This window comes from Lepidochelys olivacea (assembly GCF_965140295.1).
Source record: "Lepidochelys olivacea isolate rLepOli2 genome assembly, chromosome: 1".
Classification (NCBI taxonomy): Eukaryota; Metazoa; Chordata; order Testudines; family Cheloniidae; genus Lepidochelys; species Lepidochelys olivacea.
The window spans coordinates 62,512,934-62,527,086 of NC_140411.1; positions in this window are offsets into that span (position 1 = coordinate 62,512,934).

Here is a 14,153-nt window from a genome sequence, read left to right on the forward strand (position 1 = left end):
TGTTTTTTCATTTTCCTGTGCGGATAACTGACATTTTCCGTTTTTACTCCTCTTCCGAGCTAAGCTATATTTTGGGATCTCAAAATCCTTAATGAAATAGAATTTCCGTTCTCTGTATAGCTTTTAGCTATGAAATCCTTGTCTACACAGTGCTGTAATCAGGTCTACAGGGGTGTGGAGCGCTTTAGCTGTCCTGTATAGACCCTGCTGGTGCAAACTGAAAGGTAGCTAAGTTGCATTAAGAGAGTCCTGTTTGAAACGGCGACAATGCTAACATGGTACCTTTTAGTTCACGCCAGCAGGATCTTCATGGGGCAGTTAGTGTTGACATTAAAGCACTCTTTTATTCATACCCCAGTAGTCCAGGCTTTGGCATTATGTAGATAAGCCCTTAGTTTGTCATTTTACCTTCCCACTGGAATTTAATTGCGGTTTAAAATAAAGCAAATATGCAGAGTGATGAGGTGTGGTGGTATGGATAGAAAAATTGAGCCATATAGACAAGTAGCTTCATATCCTGTTCCCCTCCCCCTTTTCTTTTTCCTGTAAATGTCTACATGCTTTTTAAAGTAAGGACAAGTTCATATGTTCTCATGTGCCACCATTGTGGGTGCATTATAAATAACCTAGATAGAAGTTACACTTACCTAACATGGTATTTAAAGATCACACAATCTGTACCTGACCATATTTTCTAAACAACGGTGGGAGGCATTGCAATATCTTGTATATAAGTGCCTCTCCTTAATTCTATATGGAGTAATTGTATAGTCTGAAAGGAAACCCTGTATGCCTCAATGGGGAAAAATGGCTAGTGAAGTTGTAAGTGGCTACTAGGGAAGTTCACAGTGGAAATCATTTATGCCCATAGTAAACAAATTCAGATGTATACAAAGGGAATTGTATACCCCTCCTCCTTTATAAAGGGAACATAGGAGTGTGCAAAGCTAGCTGAGGACAGTGAGGGTAAATTATTTTACTTTTAACACTTTCCAAAACTGCCAGTTAGGATTTTTTTCATAGTTTTTAAAAAAACACATGACATTTTATCAGCAACTAGTTGACTTCCAAATAATAATGTTAAAAAGGGGGAAGAATTTTCTTAGAATTATACATTTTACCACATTCTCTTTGAATACATTCTGGTAGAGCAGACTTTTAGCAACTTGTAAATCTAAGGCCTTCTCTATATTGAAAATTAACCCAACTCAAGTCCCTGGCAGCCAGTAATGAGCATAGCTGCACTGATGCAAACCCCTGACATAAACAAGGAAAGTTATGATGTGCGTCGGGGGACCTTACCCTTGTTTGCCTAAAGCAAGTTGCTGTTTTCCTTTTTTCTGTGCTAAAAGAGGGAGTTTGAAAGCACTCTGCATTGGCCCGACCCTCCCCTCCATAAAAATCAATGGGACATTTTACCCTTGACTTCAAAAAGCGCAAAGTGAGGTCAGCACTGGGTGCTTTTGAAAATTCCACCCCAGAGAGTTTGCATCATTTCTGGTCAGTGTCTGCCGGAGTAGGGTCTAATTCCTGTCAGGGGGGAGGCTAAAATCAACAATGACGATAAAAACAAAAACGCCAATAAGCACATTTTCTTACAATGTAAATACATAGAAAAAGGGGAATCATTAAAAAGCCAAAGTCAACGAAGAGTCGCTTGGCTACAGTGAAGCACAAATACCCCATTTGTTGCATTGCATTGTCCCACTGCCTTCTCTGAATTTTGTGAGGAAGGGGGGGGGGAGAGACGTTGTGGATGGCCCTAGTTACACTACAGCTTTTCCAAATCAATCTTGACAATGCTACACTTGAAGATAAGTCAAAACAGGCTTTTTTAATAGTTGTTTAAAACTGTTCTTGAGCCTAGGCTGGTAATGCATAAGTAAGCAGGCCAATTTGCATTCTCTAGTTACTGTGTGCTGAGCATCTCATTATAAACCTCTGTTGTCCTGCTCGGGCTCTGAAACCTGGCATGGTGGGTGCGTCTCATGCCCTGAGCTTCAGACTAAGTGGGAATGCCTGCACTGCTATTTTTAGAGCCAAAGCATGAGCCCCAGGAGCCTGAGTCTGTTGAGACTCTACCATGTTTTGGTTTGGTTTGGTTCAGGATTTTTCAGTGTAGATGAACCCATTAATACCCGGCTTTACAATACAGTGTAGACGTACCCTTGATGTCTTCATAAACTCCTGTTTTTAAATTTAACCTCCTTGAGCACACTCACTGTGGATCCCATAGTAAACAGTGTTTGTTCTCCCTCCCATTAGTTTTATCACTAAGGAAAAACAAGTTTGCCTTTCTGCTGGTGCTCTGATTGCAGCTCAACATCCATCAGAAAGGACAGCTGCAATTTGATCAGGTGTCTTGTCAAATCTAAGATCTCAACGTATTTTCTAACTTTGGCGAGACTTTTATGAAGCAAAGTCAGTCCCTGCAAGAATTCTGTCCCCTGCATCAAGGGTTTGCCCCAGTTTCAGTCTTTGGTGGCTAGCGTTCAGTATAGCTGCACCAGTGCAGTCCTCTAGTACAGAAAATGAAAGATGAAACTTGGATCAGTGCAGCTTATTCCTGCTTGAAACATGGGTGAATTCCTCCAGAGCAGATCACAGCTTTCCTTGCTTTGGGTTTGCCTTTGTGCAGCTGCAGCAGTGACTGGCTGCTAGTGGCTGAAATTAGGACACGTCCTAATGTAAAATCGAGGCTTTTGTCTTGTGGGGCAGAAATGGACGAGCTACACAAAAGTGCTGTCTAGGAACATGGTTTGCAGTACTGCCTCAGACCGTTGGGCCATCCCGTCCAGAATCCTCATGCTTCAGAAGAGGACAGGGCATGTCCTGACTCTTAATGGCAGTAAGTAATTTGACCTTTCTTCTTTCTAGGTGTGGATATGAATGTTGAAACTGACGCAATGATATAATGGTTGTGCAGCAGCAAAGATTTGTGTTAACTTTTTTGCAGTCTCCTTACTGGTAGCGGAAGAGGCTGCACTGGTGGCACTAGAGACTGGAGTTGCCTGTTTATCCAAATTGCCCATCGGTGACTGCGCAGTCTCTCCTCATGCTGTCCCACCAACGTGCCTCCACCGTCACTGGCAGGAAGAACTTCTGGAAAGGAGAGGGGTGTTCCCGTTTTCCTGCTCGTGCAATTGTTAGTCTCCTTGCAAGGGTTACAGTCTCAACTGTGGTGGTCTTGTGAGCTGGCAGCAACCCTAGGAACGGGACTAAGCCACCAAACTCATTTCAGATCAGCATCAGATGGTAACAGACAGTAATGACCTCCCTAAACCACACAGAAAGTCGTGATGTAGCAGTAAAAGACTTCCCAGTACCGGTCCCTTGCACCATCCAGACCCAAGACGTACTAAAGACTTGTGTATAACATTCTTAACTGACTTACATTTCTTTCTTTAAAGTTCAGTCTGAACTATTCTTTTAGAGCTGGCTATTAAAGCTCACCCAAGACCCAACCACAAATGAAAGCTAGTGGAGGGGAGGTTTGAAAAAAAACAAACCAGAGTGTCAAAACAAAAGAAAGCAAGAGACTATATTTAAAGTTAGTTCCGTTTGTGGCATCGTCAGATGTCTCCTGCTCCCAGGCAGCCATGTTCAGAACTGATAAAGAAAGGCAGCACCCTCCTAGCTGCTATGTACATGTACCCTTGAGAGTAGTTCTAAAGCTGGGTGTCAGCTCCATATTGGGGGTGCAGCACATCAGTCTCCCCGAGTGGTCTCGCATCTACTATACACTGATTTAGTGAGATGATGGGACTAAGTCCTGAGAGAGAGTCCTTGGGAGGGTTCTTACCCCTGGTCTACACCAGGAGGGGGGGATTGATCTAAGTTATGCAATTTCAGCTACGTGAATAACGTAGCTGAAGTCTACATACTTAGATCTACTTACCGCGGTGTCTTCACTGCGGTAAGTCGACAGCTGATGCTCTCCCGAAGACTTCGCCTGTGCCTCTTGCCCTGGCGGAGTACCAGAGTCGACAGGAGAGCGCTCAGTGGTCGATCCATCGCATCTAGACTAGACGCGATAAATCGACCCCCACTGGATCGATCACTGCCCGTCGATCCAGCGGGTAACGTAGACAAGCCCTTAGTAAGGAGCAGCAGCTGTCGTTCAAACTCTGAGGTCTGTGTGTGAGAGAGAGAGAGAGTGTGTGATGCTAGTGTAACCCACTGCTCAATGTGTGTTATGAATCCCTCTCTCTGCCTGATCCACAAAGGATATGCATCTCTTACAGTCTCTACCTGTGGAGCCTGGCACATTTAGTTTAAGCTGGATTGACTTACATTGTCAGTTCTGGAGGTTCTCTAGTTCAATTCCTAGTTTGTGTTCGCGAGGCATGGAATAATTTCTGTATTTCCAATGTCTGTATGTTGAAATGCTGAGGTGCTGACAGTCTTCATTAAGATGAAAATGAGGTAGGAGCTGACCATGCAGGAAAGCCTAAGAGGAGGAAAGGATACAGCAGAGGACAATACAATAACATGGTCTCTGGAGAGGCAAATGCAATGTTGAGAGAGTATCAAAGCAGTGGTGAATGTTTACAATATATTGTATTTGTTGCTTTTTTCACTGTGTGAAAGTCCTATGGTTTATAATTCTCCTGGAAGATGTAAGATTGGAAAACAGACATGGAGGAAAAGGAGGTGGCATGGTACACAGGATCAGGAAGGGGATTGTAGGGATATGGGCCAGCATGAAAGCAGGCACAGAGTTGAGCATGGGAAAAGGACATGAAGGGGTTGTAGTAAAGTGGCCATGATAGGGTTAACTGGGTTATCCAGAGTATTATGGGATGGAGCCAGGCTCCACCCCAAGTTCCCCTTTCTGTACTGTGAGTTTCCCCTCCAGTCTGTGATGCAGATCATGCGGTTGAATAAAGCGCCAAGCTCCCAGCCAGCTTTTCTGGGAGTAGAGCGTTTGTTTTAGTTCACCTGAGTGGTCCCTTTACAAAAGGGGTCATCCACACAGGCAGCTTGCTCTAAGCAAACCCCTCCAGCATCCGCTCCAGCTCATCCCCGTGCTTCAGCAGAACCTCATGAGCAACAGCATGGGAATGCTACCAGGAGGAATAACAACAGTGCCAGCCTGCATGGTTGACCTTGGTCTGCAACCTTGAGAATGAGATCTAGGGCTGAAGTGGATTGAGGGAGGGTCTCCTGTCCTTTAGTCCTGTTGAATACCCTTTAAAATGAATGGCAACAGATCTTTGCTAGATGAGCAGGTTAGCTGGTTGTTCCTGATTTTTAAAAAAGAATTGGCTTAAACCTGACTAAAGCCTTTCCATGCATCAATGATCCACTTTATAGGTTAATGTTTAAATTGCCATAATTAGGCTTCTGGGTTGACACCCTATTGAGATGGATGAGAGCAGTTCACACTGCAGTGCTATTGTTTTAGGGCTTGATTACACTAGAGTGTCTTATTTTGAGTTAGCTGATTAGCCATTGAGCTCCAGGTGGTTCACAGGTTTCTAAAGGCTGGTCTGGACACTCCTCCCCCGCCCCCTTAAAAAAAAGAAAATCAAAACCCCAAAATTTAATTTTGTTTCAAGGATGCTGATGTTTTGTGTTTATCTTTGGCTTCTCTGCCAAAAATAAAATGTTTACAGCTAACTCACTGGAAAATCCTAGCGGAGACCAGATCTGTCAGTTTTTCTCAGTGTAGCTAGTCTAGCTCAATCCCATCTGTGTGGTACAGTGCTGACCTTGACCAGGTACATCAAAGTCAAAACTATCTGTTTTGCTTCCCGATAACAAGCTTGATGTTAAAACACATCTTGTGTTTTTGTTTTCAGTGATGATAAAGCCTTGGGTTGTCAGTTAGCTTGAAATAAAAAGTTCAGTGTAGAAAAGCCTTCAGGTATCAATGTATCTGTTTCCATTCCACCGCTTATCCTCCCAACCAGAAAAGTTAGACGCATTCTTTTTTAATGAACGTTTAAATTATGTGGTAAGGAGGAGGAATGCTAAAGATCTGCAGGAGAACTGAGGGGCTCAGAGAGGATGCAGATTCCACATGTGGATTTCTGGTGGCTCTGCTTATTAAAACCTTGCCCAGATTCAGCACCGTAAGGGGGTGGAGGGGGGGGGGGGGGGAGTCTTCAAATATAGCAGCACATAGATATACATAAACCAGACAGAGTTCCAGCCGTTACATAATACGGTGTGTTCTTGAGCAGCAAGTGCCACCACTTGAATACATAATGCATAGTAAAGTGCCAGAGACACAATAATACATCATGACACTGGTTCAGCAATGCCGGAGCATTGTTTTCTGAACCTGTGTCCCTTTGTAAACGTCACCAAGGACGTGAATATTGATAAAAACCAAACCATTCTGAAGGGTTGGTTCGCACACATTTTTTATCTGTTTTAAGTCAATCAATTGAGGAACTGATGTAGTTCATGTCAATGCACTTTTAGCAGTATAAAGGTGATTATATCAGTATATGTTAATTTATATCAATATAAGCACCTTTATACTGGTATATTTATTTTAAAGGAACACTGGCAGGTTAATATATAGTGTCCTTGCCTGTGTTCCTAACAACACCTACAATTTATTTAAACTCAAAGAGTTTTGAAAAAATCTAAATTGCTTGTCACCATTTGTATCGTTTGCATTTAATTCAGTTTAGACATTGCAAATCATCTTGACAGTTTCATTTCTGTTTTGATTAAGTTTCACTTTCTGATTCTCCTATGGTAACACAACGCAGAATGGTTGGATTGCAGACACCTGGGGGATGTTTCAACTCAAACAAACCATGTTTACATTTAAAACACAATGTAGGTTAGATTAAAAAAAAAAGAAAAAGAAACCAATGTTTACATTTTTGCTCTAAACTACCAGACAATGTCACCTTTTGAAAACATGCTGCTGTTAGTTACAGGTTGGGACACTGGATGCTTGTGTACAGATATGAAACAACTATCATCTGTGTTCCAAGGACACTACTAAAGTACAGGTAGGTCCAATCTACACCATAAGATGAGACACTGTTTATAGCTATAACTGCAGAATTGCCAGCTCTTGTAATTTTGCCACAACTCTTATGCTGATTGGTGGTTTTCTCAAAGTCTGAGCTCTTGGTGTCCTGTTGTTTCATGAGAATCTGAGCTCTCATTGAAAAGAAGAGTAAGTTTCTAGCCCTCATGGTTGTGGAAAGAAGCTTGAAAACCTGAACTGAATGTAACCTGAAGAGTCAGAAACCAAAAGGCAAATAAAGAACCCCAAGTGTATTTATTCTTCAAAATCTTAGGAGTTTCTCAGAGGCTTGGGGTTGGTGATAGGGGAGCTATATTGTAACAGGCCCACCTCCCTCCTTCTCTACCCCACCCCCTCCAACGTAGTGATTGTGTTGTGTAAGTGGATCCTCCTGCAGCAGCATTCGCTGCCTTTGTTGCTTTGATGCCCTGATCCTGCACTGAAGTAAAGAGGAGTTTGGATGAAAAAGAAATACAGGATCTAGTCCCAAGTTCGTAAGGGGGATGTGAAAGTTCTTCCTGTCCTGTGGCAGGTTAAATCATAACAAAAGCATCAAGCTCCACATTTGAAAAAGCAATCTCATTAAAGAATCCTTTCGATTTTCCACTTTGTACAAACTACCTGTGTCAATAATTCAGTCGGTTTGTTAAGGGCCAAGAAAGAGCACCGCGATTTTTGAAGTAACTAAAAGACAAAGGATCACTTACCTTTAGCTTTGCAAACAGGTAAAGGGGCTGTAGCTTTCCTAATTGGTGTCCCACAGTACGGTAACTGAATATAACCTCAATAAGATTAGACTTTGCTTTCATTTTAGAGGCAGTGGCATTTACTCTTTCACCACAAAAGACTCACTGCAGGGCTTTTATTATATTGTCTACAACCAGCCATTGTCTGGCAGCTACTGCTCTGTATTATATAGGTAGTACTGTAAAAGCCCTTTTACTAGGAAAGTAATAAGCTGTAAGACCAGGTATTATTCTGTGACTAAAGGAACAGTATTCTTACAATCCTTGCTACTTTCTCACAGTCTCATCAGCAGCTGAGGGCAGAGCCAACTTGTGAGAAATTTCTGTAAACGAGCTTTCTAAATTCCAGATTGTCTTTTGCAATAAAGGGTCAAGAAGCATTGAATATTTTGTTCTCCCAAACCATGTTAGATCAAGCAGATTTGAAAATAGCAGCAACCTTTACAAAAACAAAAAAGCAAACACTGTCCACAATAGTGACCATATAGTTGAACAGCCTTTAAAGTGTGTTTTAAGTCCTTGCAGAACTAAACAAGTCTGTAGAAAATCAGTAGCAAAGATTATCCTCTAAAGAAAACATAGAAGTTGGAAATGAGTAAGATTAATTAGGTCACCCAGTCCCTCTCCCTGCCATTACATGGCTGTTCCCTACAGTGTGTTTTCTAGTGTGTTCAGCTTGATTTTAAATGTTGCAAGTGATGGGTAATTATTCAACAGACTAGCACATTTTACCATCAGAAAAATTACCAAACAGATCAAATCGAAATGCTGGATTTGTGAGATGATGGCCATTTGGGTTAAATGCATTTAAGTGTAGGCATTTTTCTAGGAGCACAGAGGCTTGGTAACTTCAGACTAAGATTTTTATTTATGTGGGACTAGTCCAGCTGGAGCATTGTCCTGGAAGCCTCCTGTTTCCGTAAACCATGAAAATGGAAATACAGAACATACGTTGGTGCCAGGGCAGATGTATACAAGCAATGCTAAAATAAAGAGCTTTTCTGTGATGGATGAACACTTGACAGTAATTAGTTAGTTGGTAAGGCTCTTTGAAGAAGGAAAGTGCTATATAAATGTGAAGTCTCACATCATCCTTTTTGAAAAACAGCCTTTAGAGGAGGGAAAGGAATGAGTGTCTTATGAAAATGTATCTCAGAAAGAGATACCAAGAGCTCCATTTGCCATGTTAAATGTTCGCATATAATACTTCGCACTTGCATGATGTTTTTCGTTCAATGCACTGAAAGGGCTTCGTTCAATGCACTAAATGCCACCCAATGCCCCTGTAAGATAGGTATCTACAGATGAGGCAACTGTATCGGATACTGATACTACACCGGGGGTGGCCAACCTGTGGCTCTGGAGCCACGTGCGGCTCTTCAGAAGTTAATAGGCGGCTCCTTGCCTAGGTGCTGGCTCCGGGGCTGGAGCCACAGGTGCCAACTTTCCACTGCTCAGCCCCAGGCCTTGCCCCCACTCCACCCCTTACCCCAAGGCCCCTGCCCCTTCCTGCCCCCTCCCCTGAGCCTGCTGCACCCTTGCTCCCCCCGCACTCCATCCCGGAGGGAGAGGGAGGTGCTGATCGCTGCCGGAGGGTGGGAGGCGCTGGGAGCGGGCTGGGCAGGGGCGAGGGAGGAGCTAATGAGAGGCTGCTGACGGTATTACTGTGGCTCTTTGGCAATGTACAGTGGTAAATCTGGCTTCTTCTCAGGCTCAGGTTGGCCGCCCCTGTACTACACTAACTACTGTGACAGGGTGCTGAGTGAGAAGCACCTAATCAGCCCCTGCCACTCAGCCCCAATCAAGGGGAATGGATTGGGACTGGTGGGATAGCCCTGTGGCTGTCTGCTAATGGGGCAGCCCCTGCCAGCCTCATTAGCCAGGGCTATAAAGGCTGGAGGAAGCCAGAGAGAAGGGAGGAAGAGAAAGGTCAGGCTCAGAGGGAGGGGGAGAGTGGACAGCCTTCGGGTCTGTTGCTGGCCAGGCCTGTGCTTGGCAAAGTTGGCTGCAAAATCTGTATATAGGTGGAAAGTGGAGGCGGGGAAATAAAGAACACTGGTGTTGCATCGAGCTGAGGCATTCCTGATTGGAGAGGGCAACAGGGGCCGAAACCACAGGGGCCCAGTGTGCGTCCTCACTACAACTACAAAATGCAGTATACTGTATTTATTAGTAGCACTAAACTGTGCCTAAAGAGGGAGGATTAAAGCATTTGACATGGAGTGTTAGAGATCCCAGCTGGCTAATTAAAGAAGGGATCTGCAACATTGAGATAATTTTCTGTCTTTGGCTTCTGTCTACACTACCAGTGAGGGGTGTGATTCACCTGCTTGTGCGCACATACTCATGCTAGCTCAAATATAAATAGCAGTGTGTATTTTGATTTAGAAATGCTCTTGAGGTGCTTCATACTCCCTTTCTCCTCTTTATAGGCCAGACTTGCTGGTTGGACTACATCTCCCATGGTGCACCATGGTCTCCCACCTTGGTGAGAGGAGGCAGTGCATGGAAAGAGAGAGAGGCAGTCTGGGCAACGCTTCCCAGGTACAAATTACATTGGGGGAATAAGGCACCTGAACTACAACTCCCATCAGGCATACGGCAGCATCGCCAAAATGAAATATTTTGTTTTTTTAATAAATATTTGAAATTTTCTGCAGAAAGCAGACATTGTTCGTTTCACTTTTCAAAAAATTAATTGAAAACCCAATTTTCCATTTAGAAAAGTTTTGATGCAAAACTTTTGAACAGTCCTAAAATTAATGCACTTCTGAACCTGTTAAAAAATCCGGGTCTAAATCACTGCACATTTTGATATCCTCACTCAGTGATGACTTAGCATCTATTAAAATATTTATTACATTGGCTGAAATGACTTATCTGGAATAAACTTGGCTGTCTCTTCAAATTCCTAAATGTTCCATATTCTGGATAAAAAGCACAAGCTCACCACAGACTAAATCCTCTCTTAAGCAGACAATGGTCCACAATGACACGCAGACTGGAAAGTCATTCCTGTAGGTGCAAAAGGATCAGCTGTCCCAAAGTCTTAGAGAAAAGACATTGACAGGTATAAGTGACCTCTTTCTTGCATCTGGGTCCAATCATTCTTAACAGATGGGAAGCAGTCAGCAGTTAAGTGAAGAGTTAGGCTGGGAAGTGTCAGAAGAGAGAGAACTGGGAAGACTGGAATTCTGAGGTTACCTCAGTGCAGAGTGCCTATTGCATAAGGATGCTGTTGCACATGGATGCTGATGGGTCCAGTTTAAAAGGCTTTGTGAAAGCATAGAAACACTGAGTCTGGTGGCAGCTTTGTCAATCTTGGAATCTGAGGCTGAGAACTTTGCCACCCGCAAAATAACAACAGATCTTATTGAGTTCACGCGTGGTTCCTTGGAGGGGTACAAAGTGTTTTTTTTTTTGTAGGCGTCATTAAGTACTTTTGTTTTTATCTACCATGCTACGATGTCTGCGGGGTTTCTTCTTTAGATATCCTGGCTACAAATAGCAAGTTGGTCTTCTGGTAAGATTCCTACTCTTTCAACTAGATCTTGCATGACACTGGGAACCTGTTTATACGGGTGAATGAGTACCAAAACTGACACGCTCCAGCCTACAGGTGCAGTACCATGGGCTTGCACTAATGTGGTTTGAAATCAGGCTGAGCTAAACCATTGCAGTGGGGGTTTGCGCTGGGGTGAAGCTATATTGGTGCAAACACCCTCAGCACAGACTAGCCCCAAGACTGTGCCACCATTTTCTTTCTCTTGTTGTCACTTTGGCCAGTTTGATGTGAGTCTTGTGCCCTGAGATCTCTGCAAACTCAAATTACAATGTAATCAGCAAGCCAAGAACCACTGTCTCTTTGGATGGGTGCATTATTGATCCTCAACTGACAGTAACTCGGAGTCCCGCCATGCCCCTTCTCCTAGATCACAACTACCGTGAGAGCAAGTCAAATGGACTCTTGGCAAGTGACTGCAAGGCCAGAATCAGGCACCAGGCAGCACACGTTAATCTTTTAGTGCCTCCAAGTTTCTTGGTACTTTCTGAAAGCTTTCATTTAGTATCTGTACAGAGCTGGAGCCTACAAGCTCTGAACAGGCTGGAGCGGAAACATTCTCCTACCCGGATGCTGTGGCTATCATAGATAATTCATCATCTTTCCTGCCTTAGCTGTTCTTCCTTGGGACTAGAAATGGTGATTCCTCCTTTCTATCCAGGAGCCTTGCCTTAGGAACAGGAACAGGCCTTTTGTTTCTTCTACTCCATGATACTGAGCATGGCTACCTGGCTTGCAGTGCTCAGGTAAAGTCAAAGCACTGTGCCACGTGCGGGAAAGGACAGCAAAGCAAAATCAGGTAAAAAGGGGATAGTTCAGAATCAGAAAAAAGAAGAAAATTTGGAGAGGTGAGAGTTGGGTGCGCTGCCTGCAGAGGCAGAACATTCTGGAACAAGAAGTAGATGTGTGGGCCTTGTAAACATCCTTGTACCAGTAACTGACAGCTCTAGCTGCCTCCATGTGCTTAGTGAGGGCACCCACCGCCTTTTGTGCAGCATCGCTGAACCCAAATTGGGCGAGCTGCTCGGCACACATTGTTCTCTGCCTATGATAATTGCTCTGTTTGTGTTGTCATGCAGCTGAAAGTTTTACTGTGTGTGTGAAGTTTGCATTAGAGCTAATAGGGCAAAAACATACATGCACATATCATTCAAATCTTGACCAGCTAATCCTATAAAACGTAGAGGAATAGATTTATTTAGGAATGGGACAAGGGGAAGGGGAGGGGGTAAGAGGGAGGGTCTTTTGCTCTTTTACCAGGACAGGAAACACTGATTTGAAAATGCCTTGAAGAAAAACTTTGTGAGGCAGAAAACTAGGACAAAACTTTCAAACATGGGTGCCTAAAGTTTCATTTTTATCATCCATTTTTAGGCAGCTGGCTACAAATGACTTAACATTCAGAAGAGCTAAGTACCCACAAATCGCATGGAAGTCAAGTGGAGCTATAGTATAGTTGAGTGGAGAGGGTCCTGGACTGGGATGTGGGAGACCTGGGCTCTGCCACTGCCCTGCTGGGAGATCTTGGGTAAGTCACTTTGCCTCTCTGTGCCTCAGTTTCCCCAGCTGTAAAAGATGATACTGTGACCTCCTTTGTAAAGTGCTTTGGAATCTACAGATGACACATGTTATGTAAGAACTTGGTGCTATATTCTATTATTAATGGCAGAGCCAGGAATAATCAGCTGTGTGACCCTGGGAAAGTCATCTTCACTTTTCTGTACCTCTGTTTCTCCTTCCTCTGATTATCTATCTTGCTTATTTAGATTGTAACCTCGTCTTGGCAGGTACTCTCTCTTCCAGTATGTTTGTACAGCACAGTGCACAAAGGGGCCGTGATCTCTCGGTGCTACTCTGTGTAATGCAAGTAATTACAACATGATGTGCTCAGCAACTTTGAAAATCAGGCCACTTCTATTTAGTGCCTAAAAATGGAGTTAGGAGCTGACAATTGTCCCTTACCTTTTAAAATAACTGGAGTGGTGGGTTTTTTTGATATCTTGGGGGCAGATGTTTCAAAGGTACTCACTGACTTTCTGTGAGAGTTGGATGCTTAACTCTCCTTTGTCCCTTTGCAAATCTGTCCCTTAATGGATAACTCTATGCACTGACGCAACAAGCCACCGTGTTTTAGGTGAGACCCCACAGTGCTTCATGTTAGTTGGGGCTGGGAGCGATATTCAGTCTGTGGGGGAAGGGAGAAGAAATGTATTCTGCCTGTAGCAATTGAAAGTAGCTAATTACAGACCAGCATTGCCATTGTGGAGACTGCTTACCTGGAGTGCAGGTAGTGACTAGCTGCTCCGTTGTGGGTAGGATTATAAAGAGGGGCTGGGAGAGATAGCAAAAGGAAGTATGCTCCTAATATTATTCCCACTCATCCATGCAAAGATAATTTACTTGTAGTCTCCAACAGTGTTTGAAACTGTAATAAAAAGAGGAGCACCGTGATGGTTCAGGCCCTTGATCAACGTTGAGAAGGGTCTTGGCTTTTCTCTCCTATGTCCTCTCTTAAAAATTACATTTTGAGGCTATAATTAGGGGCTCAGATTTGAAAAGAGGTTTAAGGCAGTTGGATGCTACCTACTTTAGGCTTCTTTGAAATCCCAGCTTAGCATTTATTGGGTGGGAGGAGGATTTTCAAAGGCACAAATGGTAGTTAACGGCCTGAGTCAGTTGTGGTTAGTCACCTAACTGCCACTTGTGCATATGCAAATCCTCCCTCTCCCGCACTGTGTTGGGAAATGATTTTTCCTGGTCCTGGCGTGCAACCCTAGGAAGAAGTTTCATTAGGGTGGACATTTAGCAGCTACAGAACAATGACCACTTTATTAAACCTGTTTAGGGA